Genomic DNA, 12,199 nt, shown 5'->3' on the forward strand with positions numbered 1-12,199 from the left:
ATTATGTCTGGTTGGCTACTCCCTTATTGGTGTGGTAGCCTTGTCCTCCTTAGGTCTGGGGGGACGATATACATCTTTAGTTCGTCTATGTGGTACTTTGACCTTGGGATTTTTTTTCCCAGATAAACTGATCTTCACACCATCACTTACATGGTTCCACGCATGCGCGCATGTTTAGGTTTTGACACGGAACCTGCGCACTCTGACGCTTTTTTTGCTAAGCCATACTAACGTACATCCGCATGCGCATAGAATCAGTGTCCGTTCACGGACATGCGCAGTCTGCTCGGTACGTATCTCTCGGTTGTGAGCAGGCGCGCTAACGCGCCCACTGGGCTCATCTCGACTATACCATCAGGTGTATGTAATCAATGCGACGTACTCCGGGGATAAAAGGCGGGGCCCTGTTACGTCTGGTTACCTCCGGCAGCAGGCTCTCTCTGCCAAGAAGTACCGACGGACAGGTAAGACCGCCATCACTGCCCCTGTTATACCTATAGCTTCGTTTTTTGGTTTTTATCTTTTTGGGCCATATAGATTTACACATTGCTGTTTTATTGTAGTTTTGGGCTTTACAATCATAGCTCCAATGGTATTATCTATTTTTCACCCGTAGTTTTAATTTCCACTATACCAGTCCAGGTCATTTTGGTCAATACAATGCTGTTCCATGAGACCTTTGGGCTTTATCAACATAGCCTCACGTCACACGGCTGAGTTGGTGGTATGCCGTGGGTTGCTTTTTTCTCCTGTTAGTTATTCCTCCTTTTGTATGTTTCATTTTCTAGATGATGTAGTCCCTTTTCATGCAATAAGATAAAACAGTATCTTGCATGCTATAGCCGGTACATGTAGGGACTTACAATCTAGTTCGTTTTCCTCGCTTCCTTTATCTGTAGAGCGGTGCTCCCTTCCTGAGCGGTTGCCAGGCGTAGGTGAGGTCTCATACCCAGCAATAGCGGGTAAGAGTTTTGTTACACTGTGTGGGTTTACTTATGTCTGGTCCCTTGACCTATCAATTGTTTCACTAATATATATCATATTGGTATTCACTGTATATATTTTTTCACTCCCATAGGTTTGAAGAAATCTACTCACTAAGAGACCAGAGTTTGGTTCTTGATATCCTTTGAAGTCACTTATTATTATTTTCTCACTTTTTTTGAGCAGCAGCAATCTTTGCGTAGCTCCTGATGAAAGCCTGATACGGCTGAAACATGTCGACCAATTGTCATTACACTTGAGTGGCTGATATCCATGCCGTTGGTGTACTGCTTTTTTAATCCTGACACTAGGCAGATATAGATTAAAATTATTTTTCTGCTTAGTAGTCAGTTTTAACATCTCACATACACTTTATTATCATTTGCGCTGCGTCCTCACTCACACATTACACTCATCATAGGTGGGTTTAGGTTACCCAATACATTCCACAAAAACATCCCTGAGCTCCTCCCTCACAGTGAGGGGGTTGTAGCCCTCAAAGGAACTAGGTTTTTCCTTTGGGAGGAGAGTCCCTATGATGAAGCATGTCACCATTGGTGAGTGAGGGATTTCGTCCTTAAAGGGATCTGCCCTTAGTTAAACCCCTCTAGTGCATACATTACTCTGTTTCCACACATTTTCCTGTGTTCTTTTTTCTTCTTTTTTTGCGAAAGTTTGGCTCACTTGTACTATTGACTTGTGATTAGACCCTAGGATTTCTTGGTTTGTACATAGATTGAAAGAGCACCACTTTCCCGATTTAATTCCTCCCACCCCCAAAAAAAACAATCTCTGTAAGAGATGTAGAGTCTGTTTGCGAAGAGGATTGCGGAAGGAGAGTTGTATGCACTGTGCCGATTGTCCTTCTAATCCTGGACTTTGTGTGCCCACATGTTTCAGATTGTATCACACTCGAAAGAGTTTTTGGGAGCAACCGTGAGTCTAATAGTGTACTGCCTGGTCTGTATGGTTTTATATAGTTGTTGTTCAGTTTCACTGTTGGCATTAGAATTATGTCTTTAGTTACTGCTGTTGTTTTTGTAGTTATAGTTTTGTATCTAGTTGCAATTTGTTTGTATTTTTATTCTTGTTCAAAAAAATTGATGACAGTGTGCGTGGACTGGCGCTTGGCTGACTGTGTGCGTGGACTGACGCTTGGCTGACTGTGTGCGTGGATTGGCGCTTGGCTGACTGTGTGCATGGACTGGCGCTTGGCTGGCGGTGTGCGTGGGCTGGCACTTGGCTGGCGGTGTGTGTGGACTGGTGCTTGGCTGGCGGTGAGTGGACTGGCGCTTGGCTGGCGGTGTGCGTGGACTGGCACTTGGCTGGCGGTGTGCGTGGAATGGTGCTTGGCTGGCGCTGAGTGGGCTGGCGCTTGGCTGGCGGTGTGCATGCACTTGGCTGGCGGTGTGCGTGGGCTGGTGCTTGGCTGGTGGTGTGCGTGGACTGGTGCTTGGCTGGGGGTGTGCCTGGATGTGCGCTTGGCTGGCGGTGTGTGAGTAGTGACTTGCTGCTGGTCACTACACACACTGCTAGCTAAACGCCACTCCATGTAGTCCGTGAGCTGGTGTGGTTGCTGTGTCAGGAATGTGGGCGTGTGAAAGTGATGGGCCCTTGAATGGCGCTATTTGCTGGTGTGAGTGTTGTATTGTGCTGGGCCCGCGGCTGGCGGTTTGAATGGTTTTGTATGTGTCACACGTATGAAAGGTGTATGAATGGCCTGTAAAGCGGTTGGTGCCTTGTCGTGGCTTTACAGCTCACGAGCTGTGAGTCAATGGGTCAGTTTCTTTTCCTTTCAATTATTAACAGTGCATTTCATTTTTGTGAAATCTCTGGTTAATACAACTGTATATACTGAACCATCACTCACCCTCGTGCCAAATCCAATCAGTATGTCTGTGTGCTTGAAGAATAGGTGGTTGGGCAGAAATATTTGTCTTTTTTGTGTTTCTCAAGCAGGGTGTACCTTGTCCCTTTTTGTGAATGTTGTAATGTGTTTGTTTCGTGCCTGGTGGTGTGAATGGTCTTGTGTGTATCACATATGAAAGGTGTGTGAATGGCCGTAAAGCGGTTGGTGCCTTGCCGTGGCTTTACAGCTCATGAGCTGCGAGTCACTGGTTCAGATTTTTGTCCTTTTAATTATTGACAGTGCATTTCATTTTTGTAAAATCTCTTGTTAATAATATTTTATATACTGAGCCATCACTCGCCCTCGTGCCAAATCCAACCAGTATGTGTGTGTGCTTGAGGAATAGATGGCTGTGCAGTAATCTTGGTCTTTTTAGTCTCTCTGCCACGGTGTACATTCCATCTAAGAATAATCTACCAACTGTAGATATTGTCGTAAACTAAACACCCATGGGAGTACATGGTGATGTCTCTCTTGTGGATACCAACACGTTATCTTACCCACAATGTCCTGCAAACCTCAAAATGTCTGTCACATTTTCCTTGCATTATTTTTAAAAAAAAAACATTTTATTGATTTTGCAAACAATAACAAACCTGATCCACATGTAATCCTATTTTACATTTTAACACCTGAAGGTATTTACTGTTCAACATACAATATACATTGTTTCTGTGCCGTGTCTTTGTGACCATGAACCCTTGTTTGTTTTGGCTCCCATCCGTCGGTCACTCTATCCCCACTCCTCTACATAAGCCCTCTCATATCCACTTACATCCGAAATTGACTCCGCTCGTGTGGGTTCACATATGTCGCCCCTGAATTCGTTCCATTTTCCCCATATCTTGGACCACTTCTTGGGGCAACCCCTGTGCACATACACCGCTCGCTCCGCCACCATGGCGTTATCCATGTCATTTCTCCAATGTTGGTATGTGGGAGGCATCCCCGAACCCCAGTTCTGCGCAATATTACGTTTAGCAATTGTCATCCCCAGTGTCGCCCATTCCTGCATCCTCAGGTTCAAGTCTGTTGGTTCCCATATGTTAAGGAGGCACCTCTTTGGCTCCGGTGGGACCTCCGCCTACCCCACACTCGCAATTACCCTCATAACTTTTTCCCAGTAAGGTATAATCTGCGGACATTCCCATATTATATGAAAAAATGTGCCTGGTTGTCCACAGTGTCGCAGGCACAGGGGGTCGGGAGTTCGTCCCAATTTATGCAACCGGATACGTGTGTAGTATATGCGGTGAAGGATCTTTAGCTGTACTAGTCTGAGTTTGGAGGGAATCGCCACTTCTCTCGGTGATGCCAATGGCTCCTGCCACTCCGCTTCGTCCAGTGCACCCAAGTCCTCCCGCCAACGGTCCCGTAGGGACACCGTGGGGTCCCGCTGGTTATTTATAATTTTGCGGTAGGTTTGGGAAATGGCCCTTGTGGTCATGTGGTCAGTAAGGAGTCTATCCTCCAATGGTGAGGCCTCCGGCAGCTGAGTATTTAGTGGTATTGCTTTTAACAAAGCGTGTCGAATCTGCATGTATCTGAAAGTTTCGGTTGGGGCCATGTCGTACTTTTCTCTCAGTAGTGCAAAGGGAACGACCCCACCCTTCACCCAAAGGTCTCCTATTTTTTAAATGCCCACAAGGTTACACTATCTGAACCCTTTGGTGTTGTATAGCTTACCCAGTCGTTGGGTTTCCCAAAGCGGTGTGGCCTGCGTCAGTCTACCCTCCCACCCCTGCGCTCGCTGCGCCATGTGCCATATTTTGACTGTGTGGGCTGTCGGGCCCATGAAATTGTTGTTCCTTGCATTTGTATATAGTGCCCTCAGTATGTGATCAGCCGGAAGGGTGTATCTGTCCAGCCGGAAAGCTGGCTCTGTCTATGGTGTATGTATCCACTGGTTTATAATCATTAGTTGCGCAGCCCAATAGTACAGTTTTATGTTTGGCAGAGCAATCCCCCCATCATACTAGCTTCGATTTAACTTGTGCATCGCTATACGCGCTGGCTTTCCGTCCCACAATAAAGTAGTGACTTCCACCTCAATTGCCCTGAAATATACCAAGGGAACCAGAAACGGCGTGTTCTGTAGGGCATACAGGAATCTCGGCAACGCCATCATTTTAAAGAGGGCGGCTCTGCCCAACAGCGTCAACGGAAGCGATCTCCAGTGAGTCACATCATGACGGAACTTGTTGAGGGGTTTATTGAGGTTCTCTTCAATGAAGAGTGTTTGTTTGGGTGTGATAAATATTCCAAGGTACTTAAATCCCCCGGCCGCTACTTGCAGTTAACAGCCGGGCGGTAGCCTCGGAACAGGCCCGTATAGGATATATAATAGGGATTTCTCCCAGTTTATCGTATATCCGGAGACCTGTCCATACACGGTGAAGATGTCTAGCAAGCTCACGATGGAGCGCGCCGGGGACGTCAGGTATAACAACACATTATCCGCATAGAGCAAAATACGGTCTTTCCAGCCCATCTCCCACTTCATCCCGCGGATCATCTGATCCTGATCCACGCCGCCAGTGGCTCCAGTACTAACACAAAGAGGAGCGGCGACAGAGGGCAGCCCTGCCTCGTCCCCCGGCCCAGCGGAAATTCTCCTGCGATACGCCCATTCACCACCACTTGCGCTAAGAGTTGGATCCATGCTCGAAATTTTGGACCGAAACCCATTTGTTGGAGCACCGCGAATAAAAATGGCCATTCGACAAGGTCAAACGCCATGCGTGCGTCCAGTGATAGGATCACCGCGTCTTCCTGTATAGTAGATATGCGAGACATTACTCCGTTCAGACGTCTAAGATTGAGGGTTGTGTTTCGCCTCGGCATAAAGACTGATTGGTCCGGGTGTATTAGTGTAGGGAAGAGCGGTTGTAACCGCGACGCCAGTGCTTTGCCAATATTTTGGCTTCTGCGTTAATTAGGGATATCGGACAGTAGGACGCACACTTCTGCGGTGGTTTACCTGATTTATGTATGACTATGATGGTGGCTATGTATACACAAAAGGCTATTGAAATACGTTTTTCATTTGCCAAAAGGGTGGAGAGGATTCTAGGTCAGAGTAATACCTCCCTATATAATCAATGTCACTATAAATTTACACTAACTGACCAATAACCGGTCAACATCAATATACGTTGATGGAATATTATGAAGAAGCTACTGAGGGAAAATATTAACTTCACCAATAGGTGAGCAAGGAAGCAATTCCTTTTGGTTTAGGTACCCTCACACACCCTAGTGGTGTCATGCTTCATCATCGGGTCACCCCGACGCCTAAAAGTCGGGGTGGGCTCAACCACAATGTTGGGAGCTCTTTGAAGATGTATAGACCAGGGGGGCTAGAAAATTAAAAAACCTCAGACAGATCCCCAGTATCCCTTTATTTACGGGTCTGTCTGGGATGCTAAAATATTTCAAATAGGGTCTTTGTAGGATAGTTATGGTCCTATGACCCTAGTGCCAACATGCTTCAGTCCGTGTGCGGCCGTAAAGGTCCAGGACTTTCTTCAGGGCAAACAGAAGGCCACCCTGGATAACAGAGGAAGGGAGTCCCTAACCTGTTTATTGACGCAAGGGCAGAGTAGCTGCTTCTTGAATAAGTGACTGATTAATTAATCTGTCATGCTTTGTATTCCATCTGCAAAAGAGAACAAAAGAAAACAAACAACAAACAACTTATACTTGTGGGTTTTCTTAGTGATCGTTCCCATATTCGTGTTTAGGATGTATAACACCTACATGTGAAAGGTGATCATAAGGCCAGGTGGTGTACAACTATCTCCATCCATGTGCCACTCAAACCTGTATCTGTACACAATTAGTCAACGTGCCAGATATATTGTGCGATGGCGAATTCGCTCGCATCCTAACTGTATCTTCATGCCAGTTAGTGTTCACTATCAATATAAAAACACTCTCCTGTGTTCCACTCACACTCAACATTCTCACCATATCTGTGACTCAACATGGTACTGTCTTAACCATGCGTGATTACTAATAGAACACTATGTGCAATTGCTGTGACATATTACACACATGCACTCTCTCTTACCCGATTTTCAAATGGGATCCGTTTCTCAGGGGATCGTAGGGCTATTTGGGGGTAGCTCTGTAGTCACACTCTATCGTAGGAGCCCCCGAGTGTGAGGGAGAGCGGAAATATTTGGAAGCAGTCTTTTTTCAAAATGTGGAGATACTCTGTGGATAAATATCTCTCCCTGTGAGGATGATAATCTCTATAAGTAAAAATATTATATCCCTCTCTATCTCCCCACTTACTTCATCAAGAGTCCTGCCCCGTCTGTCCACCTACTTGGTCTCGATCCCCGGCGTTTCGCGCCGTGTATCGTTTGGACGGTAGGTTTATACTTCCGCGTTTGGTGTAAGAAGACGGGATTGGTCAGCTATGTCATGTGATGTTTCACGTCAGCGTATGATCCCGTCTAAGGCGGTAAAGAGGTTTTGAATAATGTATGTTACTAAGTTGTCTTAATACGGAAAAGGCATACACTTGTTCTAATATTATCTCCTACGTAGAAGATATAACCCCAATCTCAGTTCCAAAGGGAACAGTATGCATATATTTTTCAGTGATCGTGTATGTCAGACACGTGATCGGATACCTCGTCCAATCAGGTTTTGACGAAATCCGTAGTTCTAAGGCTAATGAACAAGGGGAGATGTAGTTTAATCCTATCGGGTCGTAATAATTACGAAAGCTAAATTTCCTGTTTATATTTACACCAAGTTCCCTGAGGTTCTGTGAACGGCTATAGAGACTCAGAGACAGTTTTTTAGAGGGGTGCAGAAATACAACATCTTATAGTACACAAGTGTCGTCAAGGTCACCAAACAGGTATATTTGTATTTCAAAATGATAGGGTTCAGTCGTATGGTTTTGTGGGCCTATCTCTGGGGTTTTTTGTCTCACAAATTCAAGTTTCTACATTTTGTAATTACATGTCCCATAATACAAGGGATACCCCGGTTGATGTTGTTACATCTGTTTTTCATCAGTTCGATAGGACTTAGATCTAAGGTGTGCCCCATAATTCTAGTCATACTAGATAATCCTTAATGTGAACACGAGATCTCTACTTGTTAAGTTGATTCCAGGGTATGGAATCGTTGAGACCCGTTTCATGGGTTTTCAACCGATAGGCCCATCGCTGCTCCCTTTCTAAGAGTTTTCTTTGTTGATTGCCTGTGTTTTTAATTTTCTCAAGTACAGTCCATTTTAATTCTGTATCCTTATGGTTCTTTTCGTTGTAGTGTGCTGTTAGTTTAGTAGCTGTAATCGCTCTCCGTATGGTGCTCCTATGTTCGCTAATGCGGACTTTAACCTTTCGACTAGTCATCCCGATATATATCAATCCGCATGGGCTAAACATTGGTCCTGCGGTAGTATTCCCTTCTCCAAACTATCATTGTACATATTGAGCAAATGGGGCACCACAATGGTGGCCGTTTTCTTGTAGAATTCTACCGGTATTCCATTAGGTCCCATCGCTTTCCCTGTGTGGAGCGCCCCCAACGCCCGCATCAACTCGTCTTTGGTCAGAACCGCTTCTAAGTCCTGCATTTCTGTATGTGATAAAGTAGGTAGGCGAATGTCCCGAAGAAAGGTTACATTTTCGGGTATGGTTGCTGTGGCTGTGGGTGTATAGATGTTTTCATAATGGGCCGCGAATGTGTCCGCTATTTGTTGTGGGTCCGCCGTGGCAGAGCCATCATTCCTCTCCAGCTCGGACACCCAGCGACTCGCCTTTTCCCGTCTATCTAGCCATGCCAGGAGCCGACCTGTTTTGTCCCCCATTTCGTAGATTGTGTGCTGCGTTGCCGTGTGTCGAGCTTTTGTCGCCTCCCATGCATATACCTTGTACTCCTGTTGTGCCAGAGCCAGGTTGAGCGTCGTGGCGTCTGTTATATTGGTGGCGTGCGCAATTTCAGCCCGCAGCACATCCTGTTCCAGGGTGTCTAGGTGTAGTCGCTGCTCTCGTTTGTGGTTAGTAATTAACGAGCTGGCTTGCCCATGGAGCACTGGTTTGTATGCTTCCCAAAGTGTGATAGGGGATGCTACCGAATGTACGTTTTCAATGAAGTAGTGTCTTGTAGCCTGCGAGAGACCCTTGCTTATCTTGGGGATCTTAAGATACCCGGGGTAAATAGGGAAAAGTCGTCTTCGGCTCGGCACACCCGAGAGGTAAACAAGTTGAACCGGGGAGTGGTCTGAAATGCCCCTCGGCAAATGGGATATTTCCAACTGTGTTCCCGGAGTCATTGCAAGTGTGAAAATGTAATCAATCCGCGAGAGACTATTATGGGCGCCGGAGTGGAAAGTGTATTGTCGTTCAACTGGGTGTCTTACGCGCCATACATCAACAAGCCCCAGAGCTTCTATAAACTCTTTTAGTCTACGTGTAGTGTTAGTAGGGTCTCTGGGAGGTGTGCGGTCCACCATGCAGTCCATCGTGGCATTGAAGTCTCCTCCCATTATCAATTCTCCAGGTGGGAGGTTAAGTAAGAATTTTCCCAGCTCTTGAAAGGCCACCTGGTGGAGCGCGGGTGGAACATAGACTGAGATCAAGTTGTAGTCCCTCCCCTCCCATTGACATGAGACCGCAGCGAAACGGCCCTGGTTGTCAGTCCAAGACCCGTTAATTATCAGAGGGTAGCTTTTATGAACCAATATCCCCACTCCTCGGGACCCGGTGGTAAATGCCGAATGGGCCACCATCCTGAACCCCCATCTATCCAATGCCCTACAGGCCATTCCCACCAAATGGGTTTCTTGAATCAAAGCGGCTGCGGGGGCTTTACGCTTTAAGTATTGGAGGACCAGCCCTCTTTTTATTTTATTACCCAGTCCATTGACATTCCAGGATATAATTGGCAAGGCGGTGCCCGGCCCCCCCAGTGACAGCGAGCTGTTACCTGTATCCTCAGGTCGCGCTAATGTGTGTGCCATGTGTTAGTGTCTTTAGTAAGCCGTGCAATGCGTGTCACATTAGACAAAGCACCAGTGCATATCATGGAACACCTTCTGATAGTTCGTGGATCTAAAATTATAACAAACAAACTACACTTCTTAAACTGCCTCCCTGCCCGGCGGTTCTAGAACTGCCCGCCACCCCAACTGAGCAGAGTGCTTAGACCCCTGAACTTGCACCATGGTAAGGGGTTCGAGACTTCCGAGAATCCCCAGGAGCCCCCCCCCCCCGGGAGGAAGATATATCACCACTGCCACCATTACTAATCCCGCTCATACCTGTAAGGTGCGTTCACCCGCACCCCAGCGACCTGGGCGAGCCGCTCCCCAATAGCAAGTTCATACATTACATGAGAAATGTCTCTCCAACAACTCCATATCAGGATTGCAGTCCTCTCAGTTTGTCGGTATCAACGTTCCGGTGTACAATCCTGACCATTAAGGTAGTTCATGAACGGCTACTCTGTCGCCGGACATATTGCGTTCTCTACTCGTGGGCAGTAACGAGTCAGCCGCGCTGTGAGGATGTTGTTTCCCCGAAGGTCTGGGCCTAGCCGCCGGGCACCAACCCTCCAGCCACTCCTGCGCCTCTTCCGGCGTCGTGAAGAAACATACCTTCCCCTCCGCCTCTACTCTCAATTTTGCCAGGAAGAGCATTGAGTATTTCAGTCCTCTTGTGCGCAACTGCTGCTTTACATCAAGAAAGTTTTGTCTTTGTTTGGTGACCACCGCCGTGTAATCCGGGTAAAGCGTGACGGTACTATTGTCAATCCGGATAGGAGGGGCTATTCTTACCGCTTGCAAAATTGCGTCACGGTCCCGAAAATTGAAAATTCGTGCCAAAATGGGTCTGTGTGGAGCTCCTGGGCGCGGCCGTCCCCCTGGTACATGGTGTGCCCTCTCCACCGAAAAGAAACTCGACAAGCCCCGTGGTTGTAGCTGATTCTTTATTAAATCTTCCACAAAGAGATCCAGTGCTGGGCCTCCTGTAGTTTCCGGTACGCCAACAAGGCGAACGTTATTGCGACGCGAGCGTCCTTCCTGGTCATCCAGCTTAGCCATAATGATCTTGTTATCCGCTTCCAGGTGCTGTACTTGTCGTTGTAGCGCCGCCGTTTCGGTGGAGAGTGCCGTCGTTGTGGTTTCCACCTTCACCAGTCTGTCCGTTAGTTTGGAGAAATCGGCACGTATTAGTGCAATGTCTGTAGAGATAGAGCCAATGGAGGACTGCACATTCTGCAGGGCCGCCATTACGTCTCTCAGCGTGACTTCATCCGGCTTGTCCTTCGTTGGGGTGGCCACCTTGACGCCTTCCGTCCGAGAGGGTTCCAGCGGTTCTTTATTGTATGCGTATTTCTCCAGCCGTGTCGTTGAGTGACCTCTCTGGCCTCTACCTCCCATCCTCTCTCCCGCACTGGTTTCACCACCACAGGGTACGGACAGTAATCACCGCTGCCTGCCGTGCCAATAGCTCTGCACGCAGCCTTTCGGGTTTCCTGCCGCTCCCTGCTCAGCGTTTCAGTCCCGACGATGGGAGGAGGTATTCGCGCTATATGTGTAGAGGGTGCTTCTGTTTCGCCTGAGCTGCGGGCCTGCCCTCGGCGTCCCCTGCCCACAGCCAGCCGATGTGTCCCTCGAGGGGGGTTATGGCTCTTTGGGGCGAGCTGGCGCTGGAAAAACGCAGTCACCGACACGCTGGGGACCCAGCGCCCAGGCCAGGTCAGAACCGGCGTGTACTTCCTCCTTTCTGAGGCCACCCGCAATGCCGGTTATGCCTGTGCGATCCAATCACTCGCACGCTCATCCATTACTCCTGCTGGCTATGTGGGCAAGAATGGACGCCAAGGCACAGAAAGATCATATGTACCAGGGCCAGCAGCAAACGCACCAGTCCAGCTGTCCCTCTAATCCACAATGGCTCCCCGGGCCCTGTGCAACGCCCCCACTTCCTCGAAGCACCCAGCGCGCGATTTTGCCTTCACCTGGGCCTCTTCCTGCACCGAGTCCGTTTCTGCGTCGATCCTGGTCGTGCCCCTCACTCCGGGGGTCTAACGGGCCGCCACGGACCCCGTACTCACTACTTCCGCGGTCTTGGGGCAGCGATCCGCCTCCCTGCTTCCGGCTGTTTCCTGAGCCAGAGTGCGTGTTTCTCGGGTTGCCGCCTACTCGAGGTCCCTGTCTGGGCGCCGCCTGCAGGCCACGAATCGCCGATCAGCGCGAGGCCGCCTCCACTGTACCTCCGGCGCCACGGAACAGCGCTGTATGTCGAGCGGGTGTTGCGGAGCCGTCGCCGATCA

This window comes from Triturus cristatus, chromosome 3_1 (genome assembly GCF_964204655.1).
Source record: "Triturus cristatus chromosome 3_1, aTriCri1.1, whole genome shotgun sequence".
NCBI lineage: Eukaryota > Metazoa > Chordata > Amphibia > Caudata > Salamandridae > Triturus > Triturus cristatus.